The sequence below is a fragment of the Pongo pygmaeus genome, chromosome 5 (assembly GCF_028885625.2).
Source record: "Pongo pygmaeus isolate AG05252 chromosome 5, NHGRI_mPonPyg2-v2.0_pri, whole genome shotgun sequence".
In the NCBI taxonomy this organism is placed as follows: domain Eukaryota; kingdom Metazoa; phylum Chordata; class Mammalia; order Primates; family Hominidae; genus Pongo; species Pongo pygmaeus.
The window spans coordinates 155,246,958-155,263,341 of NC_072378.2; the positions used below are offsets into that span (position 1 = coordinate 155,246,958).

At 41.8% G+C, this 16,384-nt stretch overlaps 1 pseudogene; it reads left to right on the plus strand.

Moving 5' to 3' along the window:
* Positions 1–12,830, plus strand: part of LOC129039141 (stathmin-2-like) — a 48,083-nt pseudogene extending 35,253 nt beyond the window's left edge.
* Positions 12,831–16,384: the final 3,554 nt, after the last annotated feature.

Sequence of the window (16,384 nt, forward strand, 5' to 3'; positions counted from 1 at the left end):
TACAAAAATTAGTGACTTGGGAGGCTGAGACACGAGAACCACTTGAACCTGGGAGGTGGAGATTGCGGTGAGCTGAGATCGTGCCACTGCAGTCCAGCTTGGGGGACAGAAGGAGACTCTGTCTCAAAAAAAAAACAAAAAAAAAATCTGTTATGGGATTAAAGAAGAAAAAAACACAAAGAATGAAATGACACAAAATGATTAAAGTTGAAGGATAAAGAAAAAATATTAGTCAAATACAAAGATAAAGTTGTAACCATTATATGGCTGGGCGTGGTGGCTCATGCCTATAATCCCAGCACTTCAGGAGGCTGAGGCGGGCAGATCACCTGAGGTCAGGAGTTCAAAACCAGCCTGGCCAACATGGTGAAACCCCGTTTCTACAAAAAATACAAAAATTAGTTCTGCGTGGTGGTCTGTGCCTGTAATCCCAGCTACTTGAGTGCCTGAGGCAAGAGAATCGCTTAAACCTGGGAGGCAGAGGCTGCAGTGAGCTCAGATTGCACCATTGCACTCCAGCCTGGGCGACAGAGCGAGGCTCCGTCTCATTTAATAAGGAAAAAAACAAAAACAAAAGAAAAGTTGTTACCATTACATTAATATGAGACAACATAAATAACAATTATTTTCTAAATGGATATATTATTAAATGATATTATTTTAATAAATTATGTCATGAAATATAGACTTCAGGCAAAACAAACAAACAAACAAACAAACAAATGTTAGACCAGTAAAGGTATACTTCATAATAAATTATAATTTCCATGAACCTTTACTAAGTAGCATTGAACCAAAATACTTATCACAATAATGGTTACAAAAGCTGTAAAGACTGGCACATGCAAACTGCCCTCTCCAGTAACTGATGGGCAAAAAATAAACAAGGATAAAGGACGTCTGGAAAGAAGCATATAGATGAATTTAAAAGAGCAATGACCCTCCAACAGCAAATTTGAAAATCTTTGTAATATTTATTAATCTAAAATGTTCTGGCCTGGTTGCTCTTGCCTATAATCCCAGCACTTTGGGAGGCTGAGGCAGGAGGTTCCCTTGAGCCCAGGAGTTTGAGACCAGCCTGACTAACATAGTGAGACCCTCTCTCTACAAAAAAATTTTAAAGATTAGCCGGGTATAGGGGCACAAGCCTGTGGTCTCAGCTACTCAAGAGACTGAGGTGGGAGGACGGCTTGGGCCTGAGACGTTTGAGATTGCAGTGAGCCAAGGTCTCACTACTGCATTACAGCCTGGGTAACAGAGTGAGACCCTGTCTCTTAAAGAAAAAAAAAGTTCTATATTATACATAAAGAAACTCTCACATGATCGATGTGCTGATGTTAAAAAAAAAAAAAAAAAAAGACTCTCACTGTGTAAACCAAAATTCCAGTTCCAGAAAGATGGCAGCCTAGTGTGGGCTGCTAATTTATCTTCTCAAACTCGACCCAAAACATAATTTGGAAGGAAGAAAGAATTGCTGGGTCTGAGAAAATGAAGTAAAATTGTAAGAGACCCTTAGGGAGGTAGAAGTCAGCTGTGATTCCCTCTGAGAGAAAGTAGCAGCTCTTGACAGAGGCAGGCTGAGCACGGGGTCAGGGAGGAGTAGGGGACGGTTTGACTTCAACTCTATTCTCTTTGTGTTGCCCTAGAATGCTCCTGATCATGGCACCTCTCTACAAAGCAAGGAAGGAGTGGAAGATGCCTGTGCTGGCCAGCTTGGTAGGGTGACATTACAGTAGGGGCCTCTGAGGAGAAAAGTTCAAAAGCCCTGGGTGGCCAACCTGTGGCCCTTGAAGTCCCCTCTTTCCTCTCCATGGTGAGCTTGCCCTCACATGTGGTGTACAGGGATATGATCTGAGAGAAATACTCTCAAAAGGAGAAGGCTGGGCGTGGTGGCTCACACCTGTAATTCCAGCACTTCAGGAGGCCAAGGCAGGCGGATCACTTGAGCTCAGGAGTTCAAGACCAGCTGGCCAACATGGCAAGACCCCTATCTCTACAAAAAATACTTAGCCAGGTGTCTGGGGTCCCAGCTACTCGGGAAACTGAGATGGGAGGATCACTTGAGCCCAGGAGGTCACAGCTGTAGTGAGCTGAGATTGTGCCACTGCATTCCAACTTGGGTGACAGAGTGAGACCCTATCTTGAAAAAAAAAGAAAGAAAAAAGAAGGAAAAGGAGCAGAGCCTGGGCAGAAATCAGGAGAGTTCCTTTGAACATGACTGCCTAAGGTAAGGAGTGGGGAAAGGGGGCCCAAGGCAGCGGTCAAGCATAAACTATGGCACCAGAGGCCTGAGATGTATCTGTGCACACATACATCTTTTTTTTTTTTTTTTTTTTTTTGAGACGGAGTCTTGCTCTGTCACCCAGGCTGGTGTGCAATGGCACAATTTCAGCTCACTGCAACCTCCACCTCCCAGGTTCAAGCAATTCTCGTGCCTCAGCCTCCCGAGTAGCTGGAATTACAGGCATGCACCACCACACCCGGCTAATTTTTGTATTTTTAGTAGAGACGGGGTTTCACCATGTTGGCCAGGCTGGTCTCGAACTCCTGGCCTCGTGATCTGCCCACCTTGGCCTCCCAAAGTGCTGGCACTACAGGCGTGAGCCACCATGCCCGGCCACACACACATCTTAAAGTCACCCTGGGGGCGGGAAGTAGAGTGTGGATTTCTCTAGATCATATTCCCCATCAAAGTAGCTGATGTCCTCAGAACTGTTACTAAACACATGAGGACAGAGGCACAACAGCCATTAAAGGCATAACCCCTTAAAGTAGAATGAATGGAATACAGCCATCACTGTTTCCAAATAAGCCTCTATCAAATAGAAAATGAAGAAATTTTAGCAACATGATGCAAAAACAGTCATAGAAACATAGGATATGAAACATAATAATAATTGAATTCAGGAACTCAATATGTGGCAAAGACACAGAATGGGTTCAGCCCATCTTATCTGGAAGGAAGATGAGCGACCATCTTGGTCTGCCTTGGGCTGAGTTTCCTGGAATGCAAGACTTTCTATGCTAAAACCAGGAAGGCCTGGCAAACTCAGACTTGGTCACCCTATCAAGAAGATAAGAAATCTCTCAGAAGGCATCAGGAAGAAATAAGTTAGAAATATTTTGAAGTTACTTCTTTTCACTAGTACTTGCTAAAAAGAGCAAATTGTTAATTAATTTCAATTTAATAAAATTTTATTAATGGTCAGTGAAAAAAATAATAATAAAATAAAATTTAAAAAAAATAAAATTCCAAAAAAAAAAGAAATATTTTGAAGTTACAAAAGCTAGAAGTAAAACTGTCAATACTCATATAATAGACCCAGGAGGAGGAAATATGTTAGGAAATAATAACCGAAGCCAGGTGCTGGACATGGTGACTCACGCCTGTAATCTCAACGTTTTAGGAGGCTGAGGCAGGAGAATCACTTGAAGCCAGGAGTTCAAGACTAGCCTAGCAAGAAAATGTCTCTTAAAAAAAAAAAAAGGTAGCCACGTATGATGGTGTGAACTTGTAGTCCCAGCTACTCAGGAGGCTAAGGCAGGAGGATCACTTGAGCTCAGGAATTGGAGGCTATGGTGAACTAAGATTGCACCATGGCACTCCAGCATGGGTGACAGAGCAAGACCCTGTTTCTAAATATATATATATATACAATATATATATATTATGTATATATATACATATAATATATATTAAAATATAACTGTATAATTTTTCCAGAATTAAAATTGGAAGATATAAGATTGAAAAGCTCCTAAACTGCCATAGAGGATTACATGTTTATTTTAATCATCCAAGACAGAGGGAAAATTATAAAAGCATCCAGTCAGGGAGTAAAGGCCTACAAAGGAACAGGCATCAGATTACTGTCAGGTTTCTCAAAAGCAACATTGGATACAGAAAACACAGTGGACAAATATTGTCAAAGTATTACAAAGAAACAAACTTTAAACCTGTAATTTTGTATTTTGCTAAACTGTCATGGATGTGTAAATGTACAATAAAGATACACTCAGGTATAGAAAGTCTTGGGAACTTTGTTAGAAAAAAAAAAAACCACCTCTTTCAACACACTCTTGAAGGAAGTGTTTCAGCAAGGAGAAAAATAAATACAAGACAATGCCAGAACGTATATGGAAGTACAGGTGAACAATTAACTTAGTAATATATTCCATATTCTAAAAGAGAAAGAATCCCAGCACTTTGGGAGGCCGAGGCAGGCAGATCACCTGAGGTCAGGAGTTCGAGACCAGCCTGGCCTTCTCTACTAAAAATACAAAAATTAGCCAGGAGTGGTAGCACGTGCCTGTAGTTCCAGCTACTTGGGAGGCTGAGGCAGGAGAATTGCTTGAACCCAGAAGGCAGAGGTTGCAGTGAGCTGAGATCACACCACTGCGCTCCAGCCTGGGCAACAGAGTGAGATTCCCTCTCAAAAAAATAAATAAATAAATAAATAAATAGAAAGAAATCAAAAGTGTATCCATAATAATCCAAAACATAAATTCTTAAAATAGTAAGGGCAGGGTGGGGTGAGGCAGGAGGAATTGAGTCAGTGCAAGATGACAGTATGTTACATGTTGATAAGGTTAAGAAATTAATAGATAAAATAATATAAGTATTGGTCTTACTAATTTAGTGGCAACTACCTAAAAAATTAAATTACATAAATATCTCTCAATCTGGCAAAAAATTCTGGATCTATTTAATAAAAGCAGAAAAGGGAAATAAATACTACCTATAAAATGTTATAAAGTCCTAAAATGTTATTATATTGAATTAAATGTAAATGAGTTTAAAGCCTCAAATTAAAACATTCCTAAAATTGGATAAAAAAGTAAACTGCCCACAAAAAAGACGTGTGCAGAAAGTTTGAAAATAAGGATATGGAAGTGGATACACATTGGACAATAAAGAAACAAAGCCAAGAGAGTAATTTTTTTTTTTTTTTTTTTGAGACGGAGTCTCCTCCTGTCACCCACGCTGGAGTGCATTGTCATGATCTCAGTTCACTGCAACCTCTACCTCCCAGATTCAAGCAAATCTCTTGCCTCAGCCTCCTGAGTAGCTAGGATTATAGGCGCCCACCACCACGCCCGGCTAATTTTTGTATTTTTAGTAGAGACGGGGTTTCACCATGTAGGCCAGGCTGGTCTCAAACTCCTGACCTCAGGTGATGAACCCGCCTCAGCCTCCCAAAGTGTTGGGATTACAAGTGTGAGCCACCGTGCCTGGCTGAGAGTAATTTTAATATGACAAAATATAATATTTTTCACCTTGAATTCTAAAGGAAAGCAGAGCACTAGGAGTAACAATATAATCAAGATGCAACCTAATGACTTAAGCAATATAAAGCAATAACTAGTAAAATTGCAAGGAGAAATTAACTGACAAGTCCAGCTGGAGATTGTTACAGACCCTCTCAGAAATGTATTGATAAAACCTACTAAAAATAAGCAAAGATATGGATGCTTTAAGTAACATGATTAATAAACTCAAATATATAGCTACATAACCAACAAACTACATATTCTTCTTCTTTTTTTTTTTTTGAGACGGAGTCTCACACTTTTGCCCAGGCTGGAGTGCAGTGGTGCAATCTCAGCTCACTGCAACCGCCTCCTCCCAAGTTCAGGTTCAGGTAATTCTCCTGCTTCAGCCTCCCGAGTAGCTGGGATTACAGGTGCCCGCCACCACGCCTGGCTAATTTTTTGTATTTTTAGTAGAGACGGGGTTTCACTATATTGTCCAGGCCGGCCTAGAATGCCTGACCTCGTGACCCACTCCTCTCAGCCTCCCAGGCTCAAGTCTGGGATTACAGGCGTGAGCTACCGCGCCTGGTCCCCAAACAATATATTCTTAGGAAGTATTCATGGAACTTGCACAAAAACTTCCTAGAAACACCTTCGGCTGGCTTTTGCCTTCATCTCACGGACCAGAAGTGTATCTAACTGCCACTAGCAGCTGCACAAAGCTTGTAAATATTTTAATTTACCAGCCCCTATTTCAGAGACAAGCAAGGGAAAAGGATGCTGGGATTGATTTTGGGTTAGCCAATCTCCAGTGTCTGCCACATCATGGATATGTCTTTGTTGTGCCCTTACTTGAACAGCCAAGAACAACTGGATCTAACAGTTCAAGCTCCAATTTTTTACACTTGAAATTTGGAAGGCATTGCTTTCCTTGCCTCTAAGAGAGGTTTTATGCTAGCCTCTTCCAAGTTACCTTGTAGTTGTCCTAATGTTTACTCTTGTAAACTTTTAAGATCTTCCATTTGTTTTTACGCTGTGAAGCTGCACATGAATGTGTCTAGGAATGGGTCTTTTTAACATTCATCTTACTCAGCACTCAATGAGCCCTTTGAATCTGAAGACTTGAATCCCTTTCCAATTCTAGGACATTTTTTCCTGTTGTTTCTTTGGCAATATTGTCTCCAAGTTTTTTGTTTTCTCTTGAGAATCCAGTTAGTTGCACATGTTGGTTTTCCTGGATTGTCTTTCTCTCCTATTTTATGTTTTATACTCCTGGATTCTCTTTTATTTCTCCTGTCTCCATAGCCTTTCTACATAAAGTATCTGTGGACTGTCAGCATTGGCATCACCTGACAGCTTGTTGTTAGAAATGTACAACTTTAGCCCTCACCTCAAACCTCTACTGGATTAGATTCCTCAGTTTAACGAGATCAAGACCCCCAGGATCCTTATACACATTAAAGTCTAAGAGGTACTATTGGATTTTTTTCAACTTCACTTTCCAGTTCTATTGAAATTTTGTTGTGGCATTCGTATTTTTAGTTTCTAGTAGCCCATTCTGGTACTGTGTCTTTTTCAGAAAATTTTATTTCTTCATGTACTATATATTTTTAGACTAATTAGTTTTATTTTAAGCTCTCTTCTGTTTCTTGAATTCTTCTTTTCCCCCTCTGGGATTATTTTTGTGTGTTTGTATCTTGGTCTAGCTCTCTCATGTTCCTTCTTTTTTTCTTATACATCTGCTGGTCCTTGATAGTATCTTCATTTTAAAAAATGTATGTATCATAGTTGTACATATGTAGGGGGTACATGTGATATTTTGATACATGTATACAATGTGTAATGATCAAGTCAGGGTAATTAGGATATCCATCACCTCAAACATTTATCTTTGTGTTGGTAACATTACAATTATTTTCTTCTAGCTATTTTGAAATATACAAGAAATTATTGTTAACTAATTTCTCTACTGTGCACCTTCATTTTTGAAAATAACAGAACTGATGGGTTATTTCATGTAGCTGGGATGGGTTTCTCCTTCTACTACATAAGTACACTTGCCTGCAGAGGAGCCTCTTTCCTAGATGGGAAGTCTTTACATGTGGGAGGGACAGTAATCGGCTTGGTGAGCTTTGTCGTTAGAAGCGAGGAGTCATACCCAGTACTCACCTTGGAGAACATGTCTTCAAACTGTTTAATTTCTTTCAAAATCAGGCTTTTTTATTTGTGCTTTTTTGTGATGCAGTGAGGTAGGTAGGAAAGTTGGGAGCAGACTAGCACAACTGTCCTGCATTCTCAGCCACTTTGCACTCCCACTCTCTTTGATTTGTAAACTCTGCTGGTCTCCTGACCATGCTGCTACCCCATCCTATCATTGCAGTTTGAGCTCCACCTCAGCCATCAACACACTTCTGTCCTACTTTGTCTTCTAGTTTGTTTGTTTGTTTTTTTCTTACCGGCTAGTGGTCTTCCCTCTGTGTATGTCTATGTCCTAATCTCCTTTTCTTTTTTCTTCTTTTTTTTGAGAGAGTCTCACTCGCCGCCCAGGCTGGAATGCAATGGCGCGACCTCGGTTCACTGCAACCTCTACCTCCTGGGTTCAAGCGATTCTCCTGCATTAGCCTCCTGAGTAGTTAGGATTACAGGTGTCCACCACCATGCCTAGCTAATTTTTGTATTTTCAGTAGAGATGGGGTTTCACCATATTGGTCAGGGTGGTCTCGAACGCCTGACCTCAGGTGATCCACCTGCCTCAGTCTCCCAAAGTGCTGGAATTACAGGCGTGAGCCACTGCGCCTGGCCTCTTAATTTCCTTTTCTTAAATGACATCAATGTATTCGGTTGGGATCTACCCCAATTACCTCACTTAACCTTAATTACCTCTTTAGAGACCCTTTCTCAAAATACAGTCCCAGTCTGAGGTCCCAGGGGTTAAGTATGAATTTGCAGGGGACACAATTCAGCTTTTAATACCAAGTTCATCCAACTCCCTGTCTTCTCTGTGCCTCTCCCCACGTGACTGAATGGGATGAGAGAAAAGCACACAGCATGCTGACTGTTCTCACTTTGAATTCCCAGGCACTGATCTTGAATAGACCCTTAAATGCTGCCTACTTTAAATACCACGGTCCCCTAGCACATTCATTCTCATATTCTCATTGAAACCAATGCATGGCTTTTCTTCTGAACACGCCCTCCCAGATCCTTGCTCGGCTTCCTGTGGCACTGAGAAAGCAAGCGGCCATTTACACTAGATTATCTTCATATCTCCCCATCGACCTGCATATCTGCCGTCCACTCTGCCTATTCTCCTGTTACGTGGATGAACTCTTTGTGCTCCTAGCAAAGGTCCACCCTTGAGGGTGGACCCACACCCTCATTGTGTCCTCCTTGAGGACCCACATTCAGTCGCTCCTCAAGCTACAATAGGCTTACCTGGACATAACTCCATCTATGTCTACAGATATTTCTGGTGGTAGGCAAGTGGATTCTGAAGTTTCATATGAAAAAATAATCAAGAAAATAATAGCCAGGAAATCTCTGAAATAGAAGAGCAATACGGTGGAACCAACCATACCATATAAGAAAATATTTTAAAATCCTCAGTCATGGCTGGGTGTGGTGGCTCATACCTGTAATCTCAGTACTTGGGAGGCCAAAGTGGGATGATTGCTTGAGCCCAGGAGTTTGAGATCAGCCTGGGCAACATGGTGAGACCCTGTCTCTACAAAAAATTATTTTAAATTAGGTGGGCATAGTGGTGGATACCTGTGGTCCCAGCCACTCGGGAGGCTGACTGAGGTGGAAAGAGCTCTTGAGCCCAGGGGTTCGAGGCTGCAGTGAGCCATGATCACACCACTGCACTCCAGCCTGGGCAACAGAGCAAGACCCTGTCTCAAAAAAAAAAAATAATAATCATTAAAATAGTATTATTGTATGGGAATATTAGTAGACAAATCAGTGGATCAGACTAGAACAACATATGGGAATTTTGAATGTGAGAAAGTTATATCTCAAATCTTTGGGGAAAAAAGTGTAAACTTTTCAATAAATGATTCAGAGACAATTCAGTAGCCATCTGGAAAAAAAGTAGAGTCAATTCCAAGGCAATATGTAAATTTGCGACAATTCCAGTGAAAATCCCAAAGGACAATTTTGTTGGATTTGAACTATCCAATATGCTTCTAAATTCCAAATAGAAAATTAGATGAGTTAGAATTGCCAAGAAATTTGGAAAAGTATACTACTAATGGAAGAAACTAATACTATCAGATATTAAAACTTAATGTAAATCTATGGTAGTCAAAAACTATGGACTTAACATGTGAACAGGCAAATTTACCTACATTCATGTTCATCCCTCCCTAGAACATAATGGGTTCTCTATACATGTTTGTTGAAGATAGAATATTATCTTCAATTCGATAAAGCATAATATTTATATTCTGACTTAGAATTTAATTTTTCAGTATTTTACTGATGGAATTCAGATCCTTTTCACTTACGTAAAAAATATATATCATTGAGTAAATTTTAAGATAAAACTTTTCTGAGTTAAAGATTATATCCTGGCCAGGCGCCACAGCTCACGCCTGTAATCCCAGCACTTTGGGAGGCCGAGGCAGGCGGATCACGAGGTCAGGAGATCGAGACCACCCTGGCTAACACGGTGAAACCTTGTCTCTACTAAAAACACACAAAAAAATTAGCCGAGCACGGTGGTGGGTGCCTGTAGTCCCAGCTACTCGGGAGGCTGAGGCAGGAGAATGGCGTGAACCCCAGAGGCAGAGGTTGCAGTGAGCCAAGATTGCGCCACTGCACTCCAGCCTGGGCCACAGAGCGAGACTCCGTCTCAAAAAAAAAAAAAGATTATATCCTATTTTCAATACATAAATACACATAATATGTATACACACATACCTGAATACAAAGGTATCACACTGGCTTAATCTGTAAGCATTATATTAATTAAAAATTAATAAAATAATAATAAAAAAATTAAACATTATTTCAGTTATGTGATTAAAAGCATTGCAAAACCAAACATAGGCATATATACAGTATGCATGTGTGAAAATATGTATATGTGTGTAATAAGCCTGTAGAAAAAAGCAAGAAAATAATAAGTATGCATTTAATAGTGCGGTTCCTTGGGAGATATAAGGGAGGTGTTTGGGATGGAGGGTGATAGGATTTGGGAGGGACATAAATGTTAAGTGGGTAGCAGAACAAATTAACAGAAGGCCTGAGACTGCTATCCTTAGAAAGCCTTGCTCTCAAGGTTGGATCTTGGCCAGTGTCTGGGAAATTGAATTTTGGGAGGATTTCCACCATTGCCTAATAAGAGTGTCTCACTGTGCCTGAACTATTTGTACAGGTACTGTGGTGGATGCTGAACATCTGTCCTGAGAGTCTTGAATTTTTATGTACAAGGCAGGGGGTGCTATGTGACCAGCCCTGTCTAAAAACCATGGGCACTGAATTTCTAATGAGCTTCCCTGATAGGCAACATTTCACACGTTTTCAAAACTCGGTATTGGGGGAATTAGGTGCATTCCCTGTAACTCCGCTGGGAGAGGAATTTTGGAAGTGTGTGCCTGGATTCCTCCAAACTTTGTCCGTGTGCCTTTTCCCTTGCTGATTTTGCTCTGTATCCTTTCATTGTTATCAGTCTTAGCTGTGAATACAGCCAAGTGCTCAGTTGCTGAGCCCTGCGAGTCCTCCTAGTGAAGACTGTATTGAACGTAAGGGGTGGATCTTAGGGATCCCCTTCAAGTGGGTTATATAGGTGTTCTTTTAAACATTTTTGCTGGGCGCAGTGGCTCATGCCTGTAATCCTAGCACTTTGGGAGGCCAAGGCAGGTGCATCACCTGAGGTCAGGAGTTCAAGACCAGCCTGGCCAACATAGTGAAACCCCATCTCCACTAAAAATACAAAAATTATTTGAGCATGATGGTGGGCTCCTGTAATCCCAGCTACTTGGGAGGCTGAGGCAGAAGAATTGCTTGAACCCGGAAGGCAAAGGTTGCAGTGAGCCGAGATTGCACCACTGCACTCCAGCCTGGGTGACAGAATGAGACCCCATCTCAAAAAAAAAAAAAAAAAAAAAAAAAAAACCTATTATATCTGGTAAATTCTTTATTATATGTATTTACCAGTTAACCAAAAGGAAGACAAAGGGAAAAATGAATGGGAGGTACCCAAATAAAGACAGGATATAGTTGTATAGAAATGTAGTCCAGTAGAATGTGGACATAGCAACGGCTGCTAAAGGCAGATCTGTTGCCTTCACCACCATCTGCACCACCAGCATCTGCACATTCCTACAATGGCTAAAACAGCAATGGGGGAAAGAAAATAAGGACATGACCTGTATGATATAGTGGAATTCTCATTAAACACAGCAGGGGCTTTAACTGGAATTAAGAGTAAGATGAAGTCTAGCCTACAAAGCAAACTAAAGAAGCTGTCCATCTTATCAGTGATCTGCTTTTATTTCTACTTTTTTAAGAGACAGGGTCTTGCTCTGTTGCCCAAGCTGGAATGCAGTGGTGTGATCATAGCTCACTGCAGCGTCTAACTCCTGGGCTCAAATAATCCTTCTGCTTCAGCCTCTTGAGTAGCTAGGATGACAGATGTTTGCCACCATGTCTAGCTAATTTTTTTAATGTTTTGTAGAGACGGGGTCTCAGTATGTTGTCCAGGCTGGTTGCAAACTCTTGGCCTGAAGTGATCCTCCCACCTCAGCCTCTCAATGCGCTAGAATTATAGGTGTGAGCCACCAGGTCTGGCCCTGCTCTTGTTTTTACCTGGAATCTTGCAACATAAACATCTATACTTAAGATGAAATGAAAGTGAAGCAAATCAGGCTGGGCACAGTGGCTCATGCCTGTAATCCCAGCACTTTGGGAGGCCGAGGTGGGTAGATCACTTGAGGTCAGGAGTTCAAGACTAGCCTGGCTAACATGGTGAAACCCCCATCTCTACTAAAAACACAAAAATTAGCCAAGCGTGTTGGCACACACCTGTAATTCCAGCTACTCAGAAGGCACAGGCAGGAGCATCGCTTGAACCCGGGAGGCAGAGGTTGCAGTGAGCCGAGATCAGGCCACTGCACTCCAGCCTGGGTGACAGAGCGAGACTCCATCTAAAAAAAAAAAAGAAAGAAAGTGAAGCAAATCAACAAACATGCCTTTGGCCAGGCTTTTAAGCTGATTTTAAGGCCACCACCTCCATTCTGGGAAGCCCCTTGAACTTTAGCTTGTACTAAGGAGAAAGACCTGTCCCTGAAGAAGATCCAGAAGAAACTGGAGGCTGCAGAGGAAAGAAGGAAGTCTGAGGAGGTCCAGGTGCTGAAACCATTGGCCGAGAGGAGGGAACACAAGCAAGAAGTCTTTGAGAAGGCTTTGGAAAAGGACACCTTCAGCAGGATGGTGGAGGAAAAGCTGATCCTGAAAGTGGAAAAAATTAAGGAAAATGAGGAGGTTAATCTCGCTGCTACTATGTCTGAAGGAAAAGGAGGCATGCCGCGGAGGTGCTCAGGAACAAGGACATGCAGGCTCAACAGTCTGGCTGAAGTGGAGGAGGGTACGGCATGCTGCACCATCAGTAAACCCCACTGCCTATATTATAATGAGTCATGCAATATTGGTATGGGAAATGTATGACATAGTTTTAAAAGGACTCATTAAAAAAGTAGAATTAAAATTAAAAAAAATAATAATAATGTGGAGCCGGATGCAGCGACTCACACCTGTAATCCCAGCACTTTGTGAGGCCAAGGTAGGCAGATCATTTGAGGTCAGGAGTTTGAGACCAGCCTGGAAAACATGGTGAAAACCCATATCTACTATAAATACAAAAATTAGCCAGTCATAGTGGTGCACACCTGTAATCCTAGCTACCCAGGAGGCTGAGGCATGAGAATCACTTGAACCCAGAAGGCAGAGTATCAGTGAGCAGAGATCATGCCACTGCACTCCAACCTCAGCAACAGAGCAAGACTATCTCAAAAAAAAAAAAAAAAAACAAGGCCGGGAGCGGTGGCTCACACCTGTAATCCCAGCACTTTGGGAGGCTGAGGCAGGCGAATCACGAGGTCAAGAGATCGAGGCCATCCTGGCCAAAATGTGAAACCCTGTCTCTCCTAAAAATACAGAAATTAGCTGGGCGTGGTGGCACGCACCTGTAGTCCCAGCTACTTGGGAGATTGAGGCAGGAGAATCGCCTGAACTCGAGAGGCAGAGGTTGCAGTGAGCGGAGATCACGCCACTGCATTACAGCCCGGGTGATAAGAGCAAAACTCTGTTTCAAAAAAAATAATAATAAAGGCCGGGCGTGGTGGCTCACGCCTGTAATCCCAGCACTTTGGGAGGCTGAGGCGGGTGATCACGAGGTCAGGAGATCGAGACCATCCTGGCTAACACAGTGAAACCCCGTCTCTACTAAAAATACAAAAAATATTAGCTGGGCATGGTGGCGGGTGCCTGTAGTCCCAGCTACTCAGGAGGCTGAGGCAGGAGAATGGCGTGAACCCGGGAGGTGGAGCTCGCAGTGAGCCGAGATTGTGCCACTGCACTCCAGCATGGGCGACAGAGCGAGACTCCGTCTCAAAAAAAAAAAATAAAAAATAATAATAATAATAATAAAACCACCAACCATAGCACTTCTGCTTCTACTGGATTATGTGCAACCAGTGTGCTTTGGCTTTAGAAGGGGATGGACAAAAAGACTGATCTAAGATCAGTCTGGGTAGAAGCAAAGAGGTGAACCTTAAAAGTGCTGAACACAAATCCAGATCCCAATGTTGCAAGCATCTGTAAAATTGCTCTTTATCAACTGGGCTGAATTCTCTTGTTTACATTCTTCTGATGGAATGAATTAGTTATGGTGTCAGGTAGCTTATTTGTGGATTCCATGATTGATGAAGTTCATTTTAAGTTCTTACCAATAGTACAAGTACATGATGCAACTGAATATTTTCCCACTTTGTGAGCTGGTTGTTGCATTAAATACACACACAAAGATAAAAAACACTGCAGACTTTTACTCAAGCTGGTCTTTCTTCCCCAGTGTGAAGCAGTCCTGCCTTTTAACCCTTTTCCCGTTTAGAGAAAAAAGTGCAGCTCGCTGCCAGTCCTCATTTAATTTTACATAAACATGCTCTTTGAGGCTGGAGCAAATCTAAATGATGTTCAATGTAAAAATAAAATATAAAAACTGTTCTTGGAGTTATTTCTAAGCAGAACTAACATTAGAATTGTCTGAATCATCCGAATCATCTATTTCAGAAAAATCGGATTCACTAAATGAATCTTTGTCCGACAACTGTTCCAGAGATGTGAACCTCACTCCTAGGTATGCTGTGTTTTCTAGGATTTGACATTTTCAGTGATGGCGAATTATTATATTTTGTAAATGGAAATACCACTACTAAAAACAGAATGCTATAAATAGAATGATATCTTTTGTTTCCAAAGAATGATGTAAAAATAATAAAAATGAGGTATTTCCTGGCAAAGTTATCTCAGGATAAATGCTGAAGCAACAAGCACTCCAGCAAGTATTCTCGGAGCAAACAGGAAAAGTGTTGAAAAAAAATTATCTGTGAGGGCTGAGCAGTTAAGGGGCTGGGCAGGACATCATGCCAACTAAGGGAATTACCAGTTACCCACTAAAAGTACCCAGCTCCCAACTCCTGAAGGTAGCCACCTGCGTATTTACTCTTAGTGCAATTTTCCTGTATGTTGTTGCTACAACAGAACATGCCTTCATTGCGTGCTTATATGTGTGTTTAGCACCTTGTTGTTTTTCTGGCACTACAAGATGTTTCAGGTTCATCTTATATATTCTGTGTCCCAGTCCTAGAATCAGTCATTTCTCCAAGGAAACCTGGTTTCTTTCACTGGACGGTAGTTTTAGAAACCAAGATCTGGGCATTAGGTGTGCTTATTGAGTATACTGGGGTATCTTTGCTTCTAGGTCGTCTTAAGGAAATAGACCCTTGGAAGGAAATATACATATTACTGTATTCCTTCCACTTGTTTATGTGTAAACTCCCACTCCGCCAGTGAGAAACCTGGCTACCCCCATCCTCCATTTACCTAATTTTCCAAAGTAATTGAGTTTTTGAAGTAATCTGGATATTTTATTCCTTAGGTCTAGAAGTTTCATTTTATTCTTTTGTGTGTGTGTGTGTGTGTGTGTGTGTGTGTGTGTGTGTGTGTGACAAGAGTCTCACTGTCACCCAGGCTGGAGTGCAGTAGTGCAATCATAGCTCACTGTAGCCTTGACCTTCTGGGCTCAAGTGATCTTCCCTTCTCAGCCTCCTAGGTAGCTGGGACTACAGGTGTGTGCCACCACACCCAGCAAATATTTTTACTTTTTGTGGAAATGGGTTCTCACACGCCCAGCAAATATTTTTACTTTTTGTGGAAATGGGTTCTCATTGTGTTGCTCAGGCTGGTCTCAAACTCCTGGGCTCAAGTGATCCTCCCACCTTGGCCTCCCAAAGTGTTGGGATTACAGGCATGAGCTACTGCACCCAGCTCTTGCTTTTTTTTATAGTTTCCATTCATTCCTCTTCATTATTCTCAGGTTTTTCTTTAAATCCATGTATGTATTTAGAATAGCTGTTATAATTATGCCTGTCATTTCTGGGCTTGTTTCTTTCTTTCTTTCTTTCTTTTTTGAGACAGGATCTTGTTATGTTGCCCAGGCTTGGGCTTGTTTCTATTGATTTATATTTCTCCCACTTCGTGTCACTGTGAAGCGAAGGGCTGACTTACTTAAGTTTTGGGTGTTCAAACCTTACACATTCTGGCCCAGCATGATGTCTCACGCCTGTAACCCCAGCACTTCGGGAGGCCGAGGTGGGCAGATCACTTGAGGTCAGCAGTTCGAGACCAGCCTGGCTAACATGGTGAAACCCCATCTCCATTAAAAGTACAAAAATTATCTGGGCATGTTGGCGGGTGCCTGTAATCCTAGCTACTCGGGATGCTGAAGCAGGAGATTTGCCTGAACCCAGGAAGTGAAGGTTGCAGTGAGCTGAGATTACACCACTGCACTCCAGCCTGGGCAACAGAGCAAGACTCCAACTCAAAAACAAACAAACAAAAAACCTTGCAC